Raw genomic sequence first — 9,135 nt, forward strand, 5'->3', positions numbered from 1 at the left:
TGAAAGTGCCATGGACTGCCAAAAGAACAAATAGATCTGTATTGGATGAAATACAGCCAGAGTGCAACTTGGAAACCAGGATGGCCAAACTTTGTCTCTCATAATTTGGTCATATTGTCAGGAGGGACTAGTCACTAGAGAAGGATATCATGTTTGGTAGGGTTGAGCATCAGAGAGAAAGAGTAAGACCTCCCAGAGAGATGGATTGGCAAAGTGGCAGCATCAATGGGATCAAGTGCAGCAACAATTATGAAGTTGGCTCAGGACCAGACAGTGTTTCATTCTGTTGTGCATAGGGTCACTATGAGTCGGTACCGACTTGATGGCACCTAACAAGAACAACAAAAGTTCATCTGGTTATTACAAACTTCTTTAATTTATGCTTATCTGGAAATATCCTAATTTGCCATCATATTTGAGGGACACCTCTGGTGGGTATATGAGTTTTGGTTGGAAATTTTTTTGTTCAGAGTTTTATATATGACATCCCGTTACCTTCTCACCTTTGTGATTTCTGCTGAGAAATCAGAGGTTAGTTTGATTGGTTCTTCTTTATAAGTAACTTTTCATTTTTCCTGAGCAGCTCTCAGGATTTGTTCCTTGCCTTTGGTTTTAGAAATTTTGATTATGATAAATCTTGGTGATTTTCTTTTGGAATCTATCTAGTTTGTGGTTTGTTCAGCCTTTTGTAGGCTTATATTTGCATCTTTCATGATGATAGGGAAGTTTTCTTCCAGCAACTTTTCAACAATTTTCTCTATGCTTTTTTATTATTGCCCTGTTCTGGTATTCCAATCACACATAATTTATTTCTTTCATGGTGCTGAACATAATTCTTAGGCTTTCTTTGAATTTTTTCATTCCCCCCCCCCCATTGTTCTTTTAGCACACTACTGAAGATTTATCTTCAAGTTCACTAATTCAGAATTCCATTGATTTGACTCTACTCCTTTGCCCTTTCAATATAGTGTCCATTTCTGAAATCATAATATTAATCTTCTGGATTTCTGATAGCAGGTTTTGTATTGTTTCAAAATTTGCATTTATTTTGTCTGTTTGTTCTTGTTGTATTTTCCTGAATTCTTCTAATGCTTTTTCTGTGTTATTCTGGCTTTCCTTGATATTTCTGTAAGTTTTTTGAAGGTACCAAACTATCATTGTTTTGAATTCTTTTTCAGTAACTTTCGTTACTTTCCTTCATCAGAAACATATTCTGGCTGTGCATCTTGGTCATTTGTTTGAACCATTTTCTCTTGTTTCTTTATGGGAGCTGAACTTGTCTGTTGTCTCCGGGACATTGTGGTGTTGTCATATTGGTAATTAATTGATGGTTGTAGGTGGATGTGCTCTTAGACACTCACCAACTGTCTCCTGTGGGTATAACTAGAGAATGGACATATATGCACCATCTCCATCCACTGTTTATGCACCTCGGCTTAGGGTGGGTGTGGCTGGTGCTGACTATTATATATCAAGTGGTATAGGAGCTGGTATGGGCTCTTGCCCAGTGTGTAGAGCTGCAAAGGGTTTGGTTGTGGCTGGGCTATATGGGCATGGTTGTGGTCTCCTGTTGTATTTGAAAGAAGAGAAACCTTACCCTACACACACATACACACACACACAGAGGGAGAGAGAGAGAATGAAACAGAACAAAAAAGAAAGCAACCAACTATGAAAAGGGAAAATAATAAAGGAAAAAAGAATATAATAACTGAAAAGAGAAAAGAGTGACAGAAAAATGGAGCTATGGAAGAGAAAAATAAGAGAGAAATAGAAGGGAAAATCAATTTTAAAACACTTAGAAAACTAGGGAAATGGAAGATGAAAACAGACAAAAAGAGAGAGTAGAGAATAATACAGAAAAAGGGGGGCAGGAAGAAGAGGGAAAGGAAAACCAGAAATGGAGCTAGGATAAATTCAAGGGAATGAAAAGAAAAGAAGATAGCAAAGAAGGAATAAATAAAACAATAAAAGGGGAGGGAAACAAAAAAACAAAACAGTGTAGCTGTTGAACTGGAGTGGAGAAAATTCTGAGGGCTCCTGTCAGTCAAGAAGCTTACAAGATGGGTTCAGGAAGGATTTGATAGCTTTGTTCCTGGCCCTAGATGGAGTTCCTATAGGCCTAGTGTTATCTATGTTCAGGGCATTCAATGCAGAAGTAGTTCCTCCAGGCCCTTGATGGAATTAGTTTCAGGGCCAATTAGGACAACAGGGCAGATGGGGGAAGGGTAGCTGGTTATGAGGGGTTTTGCTAGATTAATGTTGTTCTGGTGGCTCTGCAGATTCTGTAGGTCTGGAGCCGAGCCCATTTGAATCCAGAAACCTAAGTGGCACTGTCAAACCCCACTTCACACTGGCATGTCTCACAATTACATGACTCCGAACTCTCAGAGACTAAGTTCTATGCTTGGTGTGGATGAGGGTGAGAGTTAGCCATACCTCTAGTCACCAAGGGAGCATGGGGAAAAAGTAGGACTCACCCCTTTCCTGTCACCTGTGTGAATCTGCTGTACTTGGCTACTTTCTGTTACATGCTGCTCACAAAAGTTCTAGATGGTGAAACCACATCTGGCCGGCCACTTACCAGTCAGTCTCCCTCTTATGCCATAACTGCTCAGCTTCTTCTCCCAGCAATCACTTAATCTATTTCTCCAACCTTTCCTCTGAAGCTCAGGATTCCAGGATTTTCATCTCTCGTATCTTTTTGTAGAGGATCCTTGTAATGAGTCTGCCTAATCTGCCATCTTGCCAGAAGTCCTCACCAAATTCAGGTGATCTATCCTGAATTATCAACATTCTTATCAACGGAGAAAAGATTGAAGTTGTCAAGGACTTCATTCTTCTTGGATCAACTACTAACACTCACGGAAGCAGCAGTCAAGAGATCAGAGGACGTATTGCATTAGGCAAATCTGCTGCACAAGAACTTTTTAAAGTGTTGAAGAGCAAAGATGTCAGCTTGAGAACTAAGGTGCGCCTGACCCAAGCCATGGTATTTTCAATAACCTCATATGGATGCTAAAGCTGTCCAGTGAATAAGGAAGATCGTAGAATAATTGATGCCTTTGAATTATGGTGTTGGAGAATACTAAAAGTGCCGTGGGCTGCCCAAAGAACCAATAGATCTGTTTTGGAAGAAGTACAGCCAGAGTGCTCCTTGGAGGCCAAGATGGCCAAACTTCGTCTCTCATACTTTGGACATATTGTCAGGAGGAAAGAGTCGCTGGAGAAGGATATCATGCTTGGTAAGCTGGAGGGTCAGAGAAAAAGAGGAAGACCCCCAACGAGATGGATTGGCCAGGTGGCATTGATGGACTCAAGTGTGACAACAGTAGTGAGGTTGGCCCAGGATCGGACATTGTTTAGTTCTGCTGTGCATGGGGTCGCTATGAGTCGGTTCCGACTTGATGGCACCTAACAACAACAACAACAACATCCTGGTGTGGCACTGTGGATTAATGTGCTAGACTGCAAAGTCGTTTTGCACTGCAAGGTTGGTGGTTCAAGCTCACCAGTCACTCCTTGGAAACCCTCTACAGGGTCACTATGGTTGGAACAAACTTGACGGTACTTAACAACAACAACATCATTGTTCAACCTTCACATGCAAATGAGGTGATTGAAAATACCTTTTCTGGGGTCAGGCTTATCTTAGTCCTCAAACTGAAATCTTTCTTCTTTAACACATTAAAGAAGTCTTTTGCGGCAGATTTGCTTAATGCAATGCATATTTTGACTTTTTTGACTACTGCTTCCTTGAGTGTTGATTGTGGAGTCAAGCAAAGTAAGACTTTGACAACTTCAATTTATCATGATATTATTTATTGGTTTGTTTTGAGGAATTTTGTTTTCTTTACATTGAGTTCAATCCATATCATAATTCTATGTCCTCTTCTTATCACTATTCTGTTAGTTTGTCATACTGTGGTGACTTGCATGTTGCTGTGTGCTGGAAGCTTTCCACAAGTATTTTAAATACCCACAGGGATACCATGGCAGACTAGGTTTCAGCAGAGCTTCCAAACTAAGACAGACTAGAAAGAAGGAGAGACAGACTACTTCTGAATGAGTACCCACTGAAAACCCTATGATGATCAGTGGAAGATTGCCAGATTTAGTATAGAAAATAGAAAGCATTATGATCAATAGCAGAATATTGTCAGATATAGTGCTAGAAGATGAGACCATCAGGTTGGAAGACATTCAATATATGACAAGGGAAGAGCTGCCCCCTCAAAGTAAAGTTGACCATGATGACATGAGTGGAGTAAAGCTATCAGGATCTTCATTTGCTGATGAGACCCAACTCAAAATGAGGAAAAACAGCTGTAAACATCAACTAATAACTGGAACATGAAACCGATGAAGTATGAATGTAGGAAAACTGAGGTTGTCAAAAATTAAGTGAAACACATAAAAATTGACATCCTAGGTATAAGTGAGCTGAAATGGACTGGTATTGGCCATTTTGAATCTGACAATCATGTGGTATGCTGTGAGCAACATATTGAAGAAGAATATGTAGTCATCGTCAAAAAGAACATTTCAAAAATCTCTCATAAATTACAACACAGTCTGTGATAAGATAATATCCAAACGCTTACAAGGAAGACCAGTTAATACCACTATTCAAGTTTCTGCATCAACCACTAAAGTCAGTGATGATGAAATTGAAGAATTCTACCAACTCCTGGGATGGCGCTGTAGGATGAGCACAGAAGTACAAACCACAACGTCGGCAATTCAGACACACCAGGTACTCTGTATAGAGTTGCTATAAGTTGGAACCAACTAACGACACTTAAAAACAACTGACTTCTTCAGTCTGAATTTGATCAAACATGCAATCAAGATATATTCAGAATTACTGATGATTGGAATTCAAAGGTTGGAAGCAAAGAGGAAGGATCAGTAGTTGGAAAATATAGTCTTGATAATGGAAATGATGCTGGAGATCACATGATAGAATTTTGCAAGACCAATGACTTATTCATTGCAACTAACTTTTAAAACAACATAAAAGGGGACTATACACATGAACATCACCAGATGGAATGTACAGGATTTAGACTGGCTACATTTGTGGGAAGAATTGGTGGAAAAGTTCAATATCACCAGTCAAAACAACGGCAGGGCTGACTATGGTAAAGACCATCAATTATTCATAAGCAAGTTCAGTATGAAGCTGAAGAAAATTAAAACAAGTCCTCAAGAGCCAAACTATGACTTTGAACATATCTTACTTGAAGTTAGAGATCATTCCAAGAATAGATGTGATGCATCGGACACTAATGACTGAAGACGAAAAGAGTTGTAGAAGACATCAAGAACATCATTCAGGAAGAAAGCAAAAGGTCATTAAAAGTACAGGAAAGAAAGTAAAGACAAAAATGGATGTCAGAAGGTACTCTGAAACTTGCTCTTCAGTGTAGAGATGCTAAAGCAAATGGAAGAAATGAGGAAGTAAAAGAGTTGAAAAGAAAATTTCACAGGACAGCTAGAAAAGGTAAAGTAAGTATTATAAGGAAATGTGCAAAGATTTGGAGTTAGAAAACCAAAAAGGAAGAACACAATTAGCATTTCTCAAACTGAAGGAAAAATTCAAGCTTTGACTTGCAATATTGAAGGATTCCATGGAGTCCTGGTGTGGTGCTCTAAAGCACTGAACTACAAGGTCTGTTTGAACTGTGAGGTCAGCTATTCAAATTCACCAGCTACTCTTTGGAAACCCTATACAGGGTTGATATGAGCTAGAAGTGGCTCAACAGAACTTAACAACAACAACAATATGGACAAAATGGAGTGCTGATAGTGTAGTGGTTTATAAGTTGGACTGTTAACCACACAGTCAGTTGTTTGATACTACCAGCTGGGAGAAAGATGAAGCTTTCTGATCCTGTAAAGATTTAAAGCCTCAGAAACCCTATACAGAGTTACTATGAGTCAGAACTCCCTTCACAGCACAAAGCCACCACCACCACCATGGACAGAATTTTGAATGATGTGGAAAGCTTCATAAGAAGATGAAAAATATACATAGATTCACTATACCAAAAAAGAAATCATTGCTGTTCAACCATTAAAATAAGTAGTATATCAAGAACTGATGGTACTGAAGGAAGAAGTCCAAGCTGCACTGGAGGCATTGGTGGAAAACAAGGCTCCCAAAACTGACACAATACAAATGAAAATCTTTCAACAAACTGATGCAACACTGAAGGCACTTACTCATCTATGGCAAGACATTTGGGAAACAGCTTCCTAGCTAACCAATTGGAAAAGATTCATATTTGTGATGATTCCAAAGAGAGGTGACCCAACATAATATGGAAATCATTTAACAATATCATTATTATCACATGTGAATAAATTTTTGTTGAAGATAATTTTAAAATGACTGCAACACTACATAGACTGGGAACTTCTAGAAATTCAAACCAGAATCAGAAGAGTTTCAGTGAGGAATATCATTGCTGACAGCAGATGGATCTTGATTGAGAATATCAGCAAGATGTTTATGTGTGCTTTATTGACTATTCAAAGGCTTTCGGCTCTGTGGATTATAACAAGCTATGAATAACATTGAGAAGAATGAGTATTCCAGAGCACTTAATTGTGCTCATGAGAAACCTGTACATAGACCAAAAGGCAATCATTTGAACAGAATAAGGGGACACTTAATGGTTTAAAATTAGGAAAGCTGTGTGCCAGGGTTATATTCTTTCACCCTATTTATTCAATCTGTATTCTGACCAAATAATCCAAGAAACTAGATTTTATTAAGAAGTACGTGGCATCAGAATTGGAGGAAGGCTTATTAGTAACCTGTGACATGCCAATGACACAACTTTGTTTGCTGGAATTGAAGACGACTTAAAATACTTACTGATGAAGATCAAGGATTACACCCTTCAGTATGCATTGCACTTCAATGTAAAGAAAGTAAAAATCCTTACAGCTGCAACAATAAATAACATCATGATAAATGTAGAAAAGATTGGCATTGTCAAAGTCTTCATTTTGCTTGGACACACAATCAACACTTTTGAAAGCAGCAGTTATTGCATTAGGCAAATCTGCTGCACAAGACCTCTTTAAAGTGTTCAAGAGCAAAGATGTCAGTTTGAGGACTAAGGTGCTTTTTACCCAAACCATGGTATTTTTAGAGGCCTCATATGCATGTGAAAGCTGGACAATGAATAAGAAAGACCTTAGAAGAACTGATGCATTTGAGTTATGGTGCTGGAAAAGAATAATGAAAGTACCATGGACCTCCAGAAGAGCAAGCTTATCCATGTTGGAAACATACAGCCAGAATTCTCCTTAGAAGCTAGCATGGCGAAACTTCATCTCTCATACTTTGGAAATGCTATCAGGAAGGATCAGTTCCTGGAGAAGGATATCATACTTGGTAAAGTAGAGGGTCAGTGAAATAGAGGAAGGCCCCATCGAGATGGATTAGCATAGTGACAGCAGAAATGGGCTCAACTGTAACAACAGTTGTGAGACTGGTACAGGACTGGGCAGCATTCCATTCTCTTGTACATAGAGTCACTGTTAGTCAGAAACAACTCGATAACACCTAACAATAACAACACATTTTCTGATGTATCCAGTTTGAATTTCTAGCAGTTCCTTGTTGATGTACTGCTGCAATCATTTTTAAATTGTCTTCAGCAAAATTGTACTTGCATGTGATATTAATGAAAATGATTTACAAACTCCATTGGGTCACCTTTCTTGGAATGAGCACAGATATGGATCTTTTCTGATCAGTTGCCTACTTATCTCTCTACCAAATTTCTTGACATAGATAAGTGAACGTCTCAGTGCTGCATGAGATTGTTGAAATATTTCAATTTGTATTCCATCAATTTCTGGAGACTCGTTTTTCACTAATGCCTTCAGTACAGCTTGGACTTCTTCCTTCAGTACCATTGGGTCTTGATCATATGCTACTCTTGAAATCGTTGAACACTGGCCATTTGTTTTTGGTACAGTGACTGATTCCTTCCATATTTTGATCCTTTCTGCATCATTAAATATATTGCACATGGAATCCTTCAATATTGCAAGTCAAAGCTTGAATTTTTTCTTCAGTTCTTTCAGCTTGAGAAATGCTGAGTGTGTTCTTTCCTTTTGGTTTTCTAACTCCAGGTCTTTCATATTTCACTATAAGACTTTACTGTCTTCTTGAACTGCCCTTTGAAATTTCTTTACAGCTCTTTTACTTCTTCATTTCTTCCATTTGTTTAGCATCACTACAATAGTGAGCAAGTTTCAGAGTTTCTTCTGATATCCATTCTTTTAAGCATTCATATTCAATTATTAAAAAAATGTTTTAGACTGAGCTGTGAGCTATGAATGTACCACTGTCTTCACTTCTTCATAAGAGGTAAATCTTCATCCTTGAAAGGCTGTTTTCAGGGGACCAAGGAGGTGAATGTCCAATGGAACAAGATCAGGACTATAGGGAGGATGATTTAACACCTCAAAATAAATTTTTGCAGTGTCAACAGTGTGGGCAGAGGTGTGGGGACATGCATCATCATGCAAGATCACAATGCTTTTCCATAGAAGTCCTCTGCATTTAATCTGATATCCATTTTTGTCTTTTCTTTCTTTCCTGTCTTTTAAATTACCCTTTGGGTTATTCCTGTATAATGCTCTTGATGTCATCTCACAACTATTCTGGTTATCAGTCTTCAGTGTACAATGTATCAACTCTGTTCTTGAGATGTACAACTAAAATAAGGAGAAATAGCTGCAAACATCCATTAATAACTGGAACATGGAATGTGCCATGTATGAATCTAGGCATACTGGAAATTGTCAAATATGTAAAGGTGTACATAAAGATTGATATTTGAGGTGTTGTTGTTGTCATGGGTGCTGTGGAGTCAGTTCTGACTCATAGCGACTTTATATACTATAGACTAAAATACCTCCCAGGCCTACACCATCCTTACAACTGTTGTTGCTCTTGAGCCTGTTGCTGAAGCCACTGTGCCAGTCCATCTTGTTGAGGGGTCTTCCTAGACATTAATATGCTAAAATGGGCTGCTGTTGGCTGTTTTGAATCTGACAATCACATGATCTACTATGCTGAGAATGTCAAATTGAAAAGCAACTTCA

This window comes from Chrysochloris asiatica, unplaced genomic scaffold, assembly GCF_000296735.1.
Source record: "Chrysochloris asiatica unplaced genomic scaffold, ChrAsi1.0 scaffold00059, whole genome shotgun sequence".
In the NCBI taxonomy this organism is placed as follows: Eukaryota; Metazoa; Chordata; class Mammalia; order Afrosoricida; family Chrysochloridae; genus Chrysochloris; species Chrysochloris asiatica.